Source organism: Sorex fumeus, unplaced genomic scaffold, assembly GCF_029834395.1.
Source record: "Sorex fumeus unplaced genomic scaffold, SorFum_2.1 ptg000014l, whole genome shotgun sequence".
Classification (NCBI taxonomy): domain Eukaryota; kingdom Metazoa; phylum Chordata; class Mammalia; order Eulipotyphla; family Soricidae; genus Sorex; species Sorex fumeus.
This window is the reverse complement of record NW_026606071.1, coordinates 18,935,395-18,947,612: the sequence shown is the minus strand read 5'-3', so window position 1 is coordinate 18,947,612 and position 12,218 is coordinate 18,935,395. Positions and strand designations below refer to the sequence as shown.

General features: G+C 44.4%; 1 protein-coding gene across 5 annotated transcripts in view; it reads right to left on the bottom strand.

The window, feature by feature from the left end:
- CFLAR (CASP8 and FADD like apoptosis regulator) overlaps positions 1-12,218 on the bottom strand; it is a 45,324-nt gene that overhangs the window by 3,825 nt on the left and 29,281 nt on the right. The gene's annotated exons all lie outside the window — the stretch shown is intronic.

Below are 12,218 nucleotides of genomic sequence, written 5' to 3'. Positions count from 1 at the left end.
TCCTGTGTTACCACTGCATTCACCCTCAAGCCAAACAACACAGTAGTGATTGGAACAGACAGAATTCCCAAAGAATACAGGGGCTCTATATTGTGCCAGTTTAGATCAGAGAGAGATTCAAAAATAATAAAATAACTGAAACTACCATATTACTGTTTCTTAAAAATTCTTAGTTCTCTATACTATGCGGGATCTTTCAATATAGAGATAGTAACAAATAGTTCAAAGACTCATCCGTTCAATTGAAAATTTTAAACTTTTTACCCTGAAGACTTTATCATCAACTAATACAATATAAAAGTGAAAGCAAGCAATTGTATAATTTCCCTTCTGGCTCCTCAGCAGAAAAAAAAAAAGGAAAAGAAGCAAAGTCTCAGAGAAACAAAAAATTGTAAAATTTACCACTAGACAAATAAGAACAAGTCTGAGAGCTCTGCATTTAATTCACCCTGAACTTTATCTATGCACATTCACATACACATGTGTATTCACATGCACAGGCATGTTCACATATCCTAGCAGAGATTGTGGTTTTTCATGTCCACCAATTCTCTGACACCCTTGCTCAAAAATAGAGCATAATTCCCCTCCCCTTCAACATGAGACACTTATTTTTAATGAATTGAATGTGGTAGAAGGAACTTGCAAATATAGAATGCAGAAAGGATGCAGGTTCCTCTTGAGTCATTCTCTCATTTGAACTGCTCAATTTGGGGAGAAGTGTATCACAATGTGGTGAGAACACTCAGCCTGACGAGAGGTCAACGTGAAGAACCTACACCTACACCCCCAAACAAGATCCTCCAACTCTGAGCCTTCAGATTAGCCTGGCTGACATCTGATTATCTCTCATGAGCCTATCATCTACTGCCTCATCTACAGAAAAAGGCCCTCCCGTTGATCGTCGATTTGCTCGAGCGGGCCCAGTAACGTCTCCATTGGAGACTTTGTTGTTACTGTGTTTGGCATATCGAATAGTCTCGGTAGCTTGCCGGGCTCTCCGAGAGGGGCGGAGGAATCGAACTCGGGTCGGCCATATTGGCCGCTTGTAAGGCGAACGCCCTACCGCTGTGCTATCGCTCCAGCCCCCAAATCTGGGCTGGAGTGATAGCACAGCGGTAGGGCGTTTGCCTTGCACGCAGCCAACATCTACAGAAAAGGTGGGAAAAAAGAATTCGCTATCACATAACAATGAAGAGACCCAGAGATGATCCCATATAAAGATAGTGCCAATTCTTAAAGCCCTGTGATAGGTTTCATGAGAAAAATGAGAAACATGATACATGGGTTGTGATAACCTATTTAAGAAATTAACCTAGACTCATCAGGTTCAATATTGTAGGCCAAAAAAAAAAAAGCAACGCTGCCATTCTAAAACTGGCCTCTGAAGTTGTAATTGAACCTCCCATCCCCAGAACTATACACTTAGGTTGAAACACATGTTTGTAAATGAGGGAATCTGGCCTGCAACTCAGCTAGTTCATCAAGATGGTTTTAGTGCAAACTCCTATTTTCAAACTCGCGTCTCCGGTCATGTACGATTCCCTCCACTAGGGGGCAGACACAAATAAGGAAAGACCAAAGTCAAAGGGTGGTTTATTTTTGTTGGTTTTTTTTTGGGGGGGGGGGGGGGAGGAAGGGGTTGGTTTTTGGTTTGGGACCATATCTAGCAGTACTCAGGCTCTGCACTCAGAAATCATTCCTGGCGGGCTCAGGTTCTGGGGACCATATGGGATGCCACGGATTGAACCCGGACCAGCCATGTGCCAGGCAAGTGCTATACTATGTCTCCACACCCAGGGGCAAAGTTCTTTTGTCTACTTGCTATCTCATACTGGTTTTCTTCCCTCAAAATGGGCACTGGTGGAGGGATGGGTATTTGATCACTGTATAATTGAAATCCAAGCACAAAAATTTGTAAGTCTACAACTGTACCTCATGGTGTTTCACTAATAAAAATTAAAAAAAAAAAAAGACCCTGTTTTTTCCAGAGTTTTAAAGGCCCTCTCCTTTTTGTGTGTGTGTTAAACCACAAGTGTCAGTGACACGCCTTAAGAGATGCCTCCAGAACCCGCACCAGGATGTCATCACCGGGGCAACTCAAAGAGGGTGGAGGGTAGAGGGTGGGTGAGAGTCCCTCCCCACCCCAACAAAGTGCTGTCAGCCAAAAACCTCCAAAACTTAATCACCACCATGCTCATCGCCACTCTCCACAGGCTCGGACAAGTCTCACCCATGCGTACATCTGCAGAAAAACTCAGGTATGTAGGACCCATGACTGAAAACTCCAAGGTTGTTTGGAGCAAGAATGGGACTCCTATTCCCATCTCCCTAGTTTACCGGTGTGGCAATCACACCCGCAAACTGTCCCTGGTGCCATATCAACAGCCTCACCCATGAGTAAATCTGCTGTATAATCCTGGTTCTTCCACCTACTTGTGGGGTCTATATAAAAGGATCAATTTATATCATTCAAAGGGCTAAGAAAATGATGGGAATCTTAGGTCTGAAGCAAGAATTCTATAGCTAATTATTGAACAGGAGGAAAAAGGCTAAAGCTGAAGGTGAAATCAAGAACCATACAGATTCCGTGTGCCCCAGATGAGGCCAATAATAACACCAAATCTGGAAAGAAAGCAAAATCTGGAACCGGAGTGATAGTATAGCGGGCATTTGCCTTGTATTTGGCAGACCTGGTTTCAATCCTCAGCATACCATATGGTCCCTTGAGTACCACTAGGAGTAATTCCTGAGTGCAGAGCCAGGATAACCTCAGAGCAATGCCGGATGTTACACCCACCCTCCCCCCCAAAAAATAGAAAAGAAAACAAAATCTTTTCTGGGGCCAGCTAAATAGAATAAGGGTTAAGGCATGTGGCTAACACCAGTTCAATCCCTATCATCACTATAGATCTCCAGAGTACAGAGCCAGGAGTAAGCCCTGAACACCACCAGATGTGGCCTACCCCTCTCTCACCCAAACATTGGATGGACTCAGGGCAATACAGAATACTGGAAACCCATCATTTAAAGAGACATGGCCTGATGTCACTGTAGTTGGCATTACGTTATCACATATTGGTCTCTACCATGATTCAAGAAAGTCACTGATACTAGCCAGGTGATACCTGCCTGAGACTATCCTTCTTGGTCCAGCAGGACCATGAATATAGCCTCATCTAACTTCTACAATTAAGGGGATAATATTATAGCCCTATTAGATCATCCACATATAAAATGGGATTAACACTAATGTTCAGATCATGTTTTTCAGACAGGTGACTGTAAGGAATATTAAACTCAAACACAAACTGAGACTAGATGTGAAAATTTTCTGAGAGAAAACAAGTGTAATCACACAAGCAAAGCTGAATTTAACTTATGCACCAGGACTGTTCCTGCCTCCACAGTCAAAATATTTACTGAGTCTGTAACGGAACAGGACTGGAGTGATAGCTCAGGGCTGGAGCAATATCTCAGTGGGTAGGGCGTTTGCCTTGCACATGGCCAACCCGGGTTCAATTCCTCTGTCCCTCTCGGAGAGCCTGGCAAGCTACTGAGAGTATCCCGCCCAAACGTCACAGCCTGGCAAGCTCCTCGTGGCATATTCAATATACCAAAAACAGTAATAAGTCTCACAATGGAGACAGTACTGGTGCCCATTCGAGCAAATCAATGAACAATGGAAGGACAGTGCGAGAGCGCTACAGTACTACAGTGCGAGGCAAGTGGGACAAGCTTGACCTCAGTCACTTCTTGAATCATAAACAAAACTTGAACTATTCCTAAAATTAATGCATTAGATGACCACAAATTTCCCGTCACTTCAGATTATTTTAGTATTAAAAACAGTCTCTACATGCTCCCATGAAGCCAACTTATAAAGCCCCTTTCCAAGCAGCTTTCTGGGCTCAGTTTGCAGGTTACTGTTTCACAAACTTTTATGTCTGGGCACGTCACATCACCTCACGTCCTCCCGTTGTTCATTGATTTGCTTGAGCGGGCCCAGTAATGTCTCCATTGTGACAACTGTTACTGTGTTTGGCATATCGAATACGTCACGAGTAGTTTGCCACGCTTTACCGTGCGGGTGAGATACTCTGGGTAGCTTGCCGGGCTCTCCAAGAGGGGTGGAGGAATCGAACTCGGCTCGGCCATGTTGGCCGCTTGCAAGGCAAACGTCCTACCCACTGTGCTATCGCTCTTTCCAATTACGGCTCCGAAGACTTTCAAATTTGACCTTTGCTAATTTCCATAGGATTCAATGACACTGTCATAAAAATGTTTTTGCAGGGGCCAGAGAGAGAGACACCAGAAGGCTGTTAATGTGCTTGTCCTGCATATGGATAACCCAAGTTCGATCCCCAACACCTTAGACAGTTTCCTGAGCACTGCCAGGAGTAAGCCCCAAGGACAGCCAGGTGTGGTCCACTCCCCAAAACAGATGGGCAAAGGTATTTGTAAACCTTGTGTACATATTCAAATAGAAGATTAATTTTAAAGAAAATTAAGGCAGTTGCTCCAAACCTTAAGTTGCTGAGCATCTCTCTTAGAATCTGCCTCTCTAAATCCCAGAGGAAGGACTCTAGTTAGTGGTCTAAAATAGGCTCTGAGCAAAGACTAAGTCACATGTGTCACTTTCTGTCAGTTCCTGCATATAGGGAAAGAAAAACACTGGGTGTTCAGATGGAAGACAAAAACTTCAGCAAACTGCCTGTCACTTCTCCCTCTAAGTATCCTAAAAACCCCACTTCCACCTTAGATCTGTCAGCAAAATCTGGGGCCGAATCTGTTTCCAACACAGTTTGCTCTCCAGCACCACACATGGTCCTCTGAGCACTGCCAGGAGTGATCCCTGAGCACAGAACCAGGAAGTAAGCCCTGAGCACTGCTAGTTTGTGACCCAAAAATCAAACCAAATAAAAAACAAACAAAAAAATCAGTTTCTTAAAATGATCACTTGGCCTATAGTCAGCATTAGTGAAAGAGTCAAGTCCACACTCAGGGAACACAGGCTGAGGGTCTACTGAGATACAACAAAACAAAAGAACTAAGCGCAGCAAAATGTCAGTCACAACACCGTTCATTTAGAAATAGCTTTGATCTGAAGTGAGTCTATACTGATCTTGACACCGCTTATAAAGAGGGATTCGTTAAATAAATATACACAATTTAAAAAAGGGGGGAAGACTTAATTAGAGGCTTTCTGATCACTTACTTGTTGTGGTAAATTAACCAAATGCTGCATTATAAAAAGCACACACAAATGGAACATAAGTTGGGCAGGAAATCCTGTGTAAAATGGGGGGTTTGTGTTAAATGAATGAAAAATGTGAGGCTGACAAGACGAACAGGTTTCTTTGTAGGAGAAAGGTTCAACCTTTAAGGTCAACAGGCATTAAAAATCTCTGAGAAGGAGCGAATTCAGCATTTCTAGAAGTCATTTGACCCCAAAAATATTTTACAAAGTTTCCTCATTTGTTACAGAAGCCATGAGACAAGGGACTATAGAGGAGGTTACAACAGATTTTTCATTTTTCAAAAAGCCTGTCAGCTCCTTGGGAAAGCAAAGATTTTTGAGTACCTTATTTTTATAAGGTGTTTGTATGTCTGTGTCTGTGTGTTTGTATGTGCACGTGCATGTGTGTGTGTGTGTGTGTGTCTGTGTGGTGCTGGGGCTCTAGCATGCAAGGCATGAGCTCTGCTGCTGAGCTATATCTCCTTTAAGTGGACAAAAAACAATGGCTGACAGGTAGGTAAAACAGGCAGTAGAGGAGGAAAGATGATGGGGACACCTGAAAATGAGATTGTGAGAAAGATCTCATTATTTTGAGACCCCCAAAATAGTGGAAAAGAAAGGCCCCCGTGCGGAGGGAAGGATGACAGTGAAGACAGAAGGAGGCGTGAGTGTGGAGGCGGGCTAGAAGCACAGCCTGGAGCTAATCTAACATTTCACTTACTCAGAGAAGACCAAACAAAAGCAAGTTCATGGACAACCCAAACATACTTGAAATTATCACAATTTTTAAAATGTCTCCGTTATAAGCACTTTTAAATGTCTCCTTTCAAGCACTGTATGGCATCTCAATTCTTTTGTGACAAAATCTATTCTGAACTAATGAAGGGTCATTTGCAGTCTTTACCTTGACCACACAGTACGAATATCCATCCATTCTGCTATAGAAATAGTATCATATTTGATGATGGAGTGCTGCCTAAAGCCCATTGAAGGGTTCGATATATCATAAATCTACATGTAGCCTGTCCTCCTTCCAATCTCTTAAAACTTCCTAATTCTGACATGGCAAAATCCTCACTAAGCGACTGTTGACTTCTACTTACTTATATCCTGAATATATACTGTTTATGAAAAAGAGGGCTTATGGGGGAATGGTGCTGCCAGCAGGTCAATCTGTACCTGTGAGGCAAGTACATCAGCAGCCTTATAGTGCCTTCAGACTTCTAGATACCCCTAAATTGCTGCTGTGCCGTTGGCCAGATCCCAACAACTTGGGGCCAAGCTTACCAAGAAAGTAAACAGTCAAAAGTTAGGTATGTGGAAGACACACCCACAAACCACCTCCGGCTCAGCTATATAACTAGAGGCAAGGCCTCTCTGATCAAACTGCTTAACAGCCATGATCCCAGAGACTCAGAAACAAATCTCGGAACTCAGCAGCTTTTGGAAGGGATGCGTCTGGTCCCCAGAGCTGGCCACCCCAGGTGGGAATAGGTTTCATGCCTTGGCCTGTTCCCCCTGGCAGCTCAGTGGCCGCCATCCTTCAGAGGCCACTGGACAGTCAGTTTTGGTCCTGCAGTGACGAGACACGTGAGGGGGACTCACGGGATAGGCATGGAGCCGGCCATTTCCTCCCTGCCCTAACAAGACCCCGAGTCGCTGCCCACAAACAGCTTCTCTGGCTCCTGATCAAGCTGCTTAACAGCCATGATCGCAGAGACTCAGAAACTAAATTACGGAACCCAGCGGCTTTTGGCAAAAATTCCTCCAGATTTAACTGTTAAAATTTCGGAATTACCAAAATCATGCAGACACTATTGCGGCCACGTGACATCATATGTTATTCATAACCAGCAATAGAAAACATATTGTCTATGGTTGCCTTTTCGGCAGATCTGAGTGTTGGGGTAAAATCCCAAATAATAATCGTGGGTCTGAGGTCGAACTATTGAATTAAATCAAAGTGAAGAGAGAGTAATGTGGAAATCATCTGCCCCACAAGTAGGGGGGTGGTGTGGGATGGGGGTTTATACTGGAGTTTTGGTGGTAGAAAATGGGCACTGGTGAAGGGACAGGTATTTCATCATTGTATGACTGAGACTTAAACCCAGAAGCTTTGTAACTGCTCTCACGGTGATTCAATAAATAAATTTATAAAAAAGAAAAAGAAAAAGAAGGCTTGCAATGTAGTCTAAACTGCAAGTAACTGTGACTGAAACAGAAATTTTACTAGTGATGCTTAACTTCTAATAGAATGGCCACTTAGCTTCTGAAGACAAGGATGCTGAAGGAGAAATGCCCAGCACAGTCTCTTGGTGCTGTGACGAAACCATCTGGAAGAGGACATCAGTCCTATTAGAATAAGGCATGGAAGGTGTACTTCTTGGCAGTCAAGCTGGCAGGTGGCAAGGGGACACAGCTTCATCTGAACGACTGTTCCCTGCCATTCATCCCCTGATGTCCTTGACTGCAGGGCAGCAGAGCTCAGGAGCAGATGCAACACAGTGGGCTTCCATTCCCATGGCTGAGCTTTAACTGCAAATGTTATGGAAGGTTATATGATCAAGGAGCTCAAGGAGACTGAGGAACCCAGTGGAACAGTGAATGGCCCATCCACATCACCAGTACAGTGTGTGAGGCAAAACAGGAAGTTCACGTCTGCAAAATTTACAAGGGGTATTTGCAGCACCTGCTTGAAAACTTAACCTGGTTCAAAAGTATTGGAATAATTCAGGCTTTTCAGAAAGAGCAAGGGAGAAAAGGACAAACAACATCTTTTATTCAGGAATCTAAAAGCCATCTGGATCTTAGGTCTGGGCTTTCAGACAGGCCACTCGTGATATGAATTTGAACATCTATTCTCCTTATAAGGTCACAGGTCCACAAACCCCTTAGCAGGGTCTTTGTTTTCATTGAAAAAAAGATTTACTATATGAATCCACCCAAATGTTCAACCATGAACCACATGAAAGTTACCTAGGCAAGAAACAGAGGAAACCTTACAAAACCACTCTGTTATGACAGAGAAGACAAAATTAAGACTGCCATCAAGCAAAACTAGAGTTCTCAGTGAAAAATTACTAGGAGAAAGATAGGAAATAGCTGGACACCTGAACAGTTGATGGGAGAAGAGGACACTGTACCTTCCAGCAGTGTCACTCTCCTGATGCTGACCTTCAGCTGGAGGTACTGAAGGATTCAGGACCCCTCCGTGGATAAGTCACAAAAGGGATCAAAGGAGTAGCACAGTGGGTAGGGCTAGCACAGTGGGTAGGGCACTTGCCTTGCATGCGACAGACCTGGGTTCAATCCCCAACATCCCATATGATCCTGAGCACTGCCAGGTGTGATATCTGAGTGCAGAGCCAGGAGTAGGTCTTGAGCTGCCTCCCCCCACCCAAAAAAAAAAAAAGAAACAAAAAAAAACAATAAAAGTAGGGATGGAGTAGGGGTGCCATCTGACCTCCCACCTATTGATTAGCCACCTGAGTATAGGGGGATGTCTAAGTGACCTAAGGCCCAATGTTTGATCCCCTGTGGCTGGGAGAGCTTGATCAAGGCAGATGTACAAATGCACCTGAGCTAATATCTGCCCAGACCTCAGGCCACCTCCAATCTGCCCTCCTTTCCATCTTCCTCCACCTATCAGATCTTGCCACACCCTGCCCCCCCTTGGCTCTGGCTTTTGTACTCAGAGTCTCCTCTGCCAAGTGCACTCCAACTAATGGCAGCCTTCCACCTGGGTACTTCCCCAGAACTTACAGACTCTCAGCTTAACCTCCTCCATTCCAATTAGTCACTGCTCATGGGACCTGTCCCCTCATCCCTGAAACTAGTTCAGGCCTCAGGTCCCCAATCTGCTGGTCCCTCCTTTGTCTGGAAACAGATTCCAAGTACCACACCATGTGCAATTCTTGCTTTAGGGGGTTTGCAACTAGGGTTAAGCAACCCAAATGGAAAAACTTTATTATGTGTGAGTCAGACACTGTGCTCAACCCTTTAAATTAGAATTCCTCCTTCCCAGTTCCCCCCATGAAGCATACCCTACTTACAAAAGAGAAAACAAGCCATGGAGAGGGCTAGGACAATTGCTCTGGAGCACTGGGATGGACATGGAGTTCTGACTCAGACCCACGTGGTAAGTCCAACTGACTACATGACTGCAATGCAGAAAAACACCAACAGGCACCAGTCCCTGCTCCCAAGAGGCTGATAACTCATCAAGGAAACTCGAACAGAGACTGGGTCACAGCTAGTCACCAGATAATAACAGACCACAGCTTTGATGGTTATGATTCTCTTCATATAACTGGCACCAGTTTGGTGGCTCCCTCCCTTCCTGCCTGCACTCTTCAGAGGGTTCTCCAGATTGGAATGCAGTGAGCAGGACTCAGAAGACCAGTGAGTGCCTCTCACATGTATAGCACTAGCTCCCTGAGTCATCTTCCTGCAGTCAGGCATGATGAATAAACCAGAAATTAATGCAAAAGCAAGTAAAAAGCAATTAACACACCTCTTTCAAAGCAGAAAATCAGTCACTGGGAAAATATTTTCTCATTTTTAGACAGGAATTCTTGTTCGTTTTAAACAAGTGGTTTTGTTTTTTAAAAAAAAAAGGTTATTTTTTTATAAATAGTTTTTTTTGTTTGGTTGGTTGGGGTTTTTTTGGTTTTTTTTTTTTTTTTTTGCTTTTTCAGTCACACCCAGCAATGAACAGGGGTTACTCCTGACTCTGCACTCACAAATTATTCCTGGTGGTGCTCATGGAATCATATGGGATGCTGGGAACTAAACCCGGGGTCGGTTGTGTGTAAGGCAAACGCCCTATTCACTGTGCTCCAGCCCCACAAATAGTTTTTTGTTAAGTTTTTTGGGTGTGCTCGAAGGACCTGAGTTAAGGTCTGAAGGCTGAGTTCAGTTCTCTGTATCTCCATATCAGAGAGGCTCCATCCCACTCACAACCACCAGAAGAAGTCACAGTGCCATTGCTGGGCTCTCCCGCAACTGAGGCTCTTCATTCTAGAAATCTATTTGTCAGGGGGAACAACTGCTTTCTTTTGGGGGGTTTTGTTCTCTGCTTTATCTTCCTTTCCTCTGGATTTGAATTCACCTTAACAGTGCGCCTAAGAACCCTAAATCCCCTACCCTCTCCCAGTAAAAGTTGAACCCCAAGCCCTGCTTGTACTGTCTTCCCCCAACGGCACCCCAGAAACCTCACTGTGGCCTGGGTACATGGTATGTAGTTTCCAGGTCTCAAGTAACAAGCCTCCCATTTTCCCAAATTTCTTCGTGATTGTTGCTAAAAGGCATCTTATGAAAACACTCAAGGGCTAATCATATCAACAGACTGGGACTGACAAGAAACAGTACGAAGGACTAAAAAAGCAGAAGGAACACTTATCTATAGCTAGGAGACAGCACTTATCACTTCCCACCAAAAATAGGACATGAGAAAGTGAGCTCATATTTGAAATCCTGGGAAATGCAGTCTAATAGTTGCTAATTTGACCTTCTCTTAAATTCTCATTTCATAAAACTCACCATGGTAACATTTTAAGGGAGTCTTTTACTTCTGACTCAGTCTAAAAGAACGGTGAGAAGTTGGAAACCTGGAGAAATGGAATGATCCTTGCTTTCAAAAAGATTTAAAACCTAAGTATAATGAATGCACTTGCTTCGCTTTTCCAGGCCCTTCACATTTCTTTGCTTGCATCACCAGAGACTGATTCAGTCGGAGATAGCCAACAACTGTGCAAAAGGATGTTGCCAAACAGGTTGGGTATATGCAGCTGGAACGAGTTCAGGTTCACTGCAGTTAGGTAGGGCCACGGGAGGGTGTTGCAACCAATGAATCACTTATCACTTAATCACTTAACTTCCCGTTAGTCCTCGATTTGCTCGAGCGGGCGCCAGTAACGTCTCCATTTGTCCCTGTCGCGTGCTAGTGTAGCCCAATGGCATCTGTTCACTCTGGGAACATGAAGAGCCTCAAACCGATCGTTCATGATCTTGATGAAGAAGTCTGACCATCTGGTAGGTGGGCGGCCACGCGGTCTTTTGACATCCCGTGGAATCCAGTCGGTACCAGCTCTAGTCCAGCGGTCCTCTTTAAATCTCATTACATGACCAGCCCATCTGATTTTTGACAACTTGGCAAATGAGACAGCGTCCCTGATTCTTGATCATCGACGGATGTTGGAACTCTGGATTCTTTCTCTCATTTGAGTGAAACGTGATATTCCAAGCATAGTTCTTTCTATTCTTCTTTGGGAGACCTGAATAGCATTCTCATCCTGTTTGCGTAGGACCCAGGTCTCTGAGGCATATGTTAATGCAGGAAGAACAGTGGAATCAAAGAGATGTGCCCGGAGCCGGAGGTTCTTCGTCCTCTTAGCTATTTCTTCGACGCTCTTGATGGCGTTCCAAGCCGCTCTCTTCCTCCTGCGCAGCTCGGGTGCCAGGTCATTAGTCATGTTGACTTCTCGACCTAGGTACACATAGGTGTTGCATTTGGAGATGGTCGTTCCGTTGAGAGCGAATGGGGCATCAGGAACGAGGCTGTTTCTCATAAACATTGTCTTCGTAAGATTCAGCTGTAGTCCTACCTTTCCACACTCAAGGTCAAATTCAGCCAGCATTTGTGCCGCTGGGCTGATGTTTAGTGTTATTAAAACAATGTCATCAGCAAAGCGGAGGTGGTGTAGTTGCCAACCATCTATCTTCACTCCCATTCCTTCCCATTCCAGTCGTCGCATGATGTTCTCGAGGGTGGCACTGAAGAGTTTCGGTGAAATGGTATCACCCTGCCGCACCCCTCTCTTGACATCAACGATCACTTCTTTGTAGAATGGTGAGATCCTGGTAGTGAATCCACAATACAGCTCACGGAGGATCCTGATATATTGGGCTTGAATGCCCTGATTGGCTAGGGCTTCAATGACCGCTTCCATCTCAACAGAATCAAAGGCCTTCTTTAAAT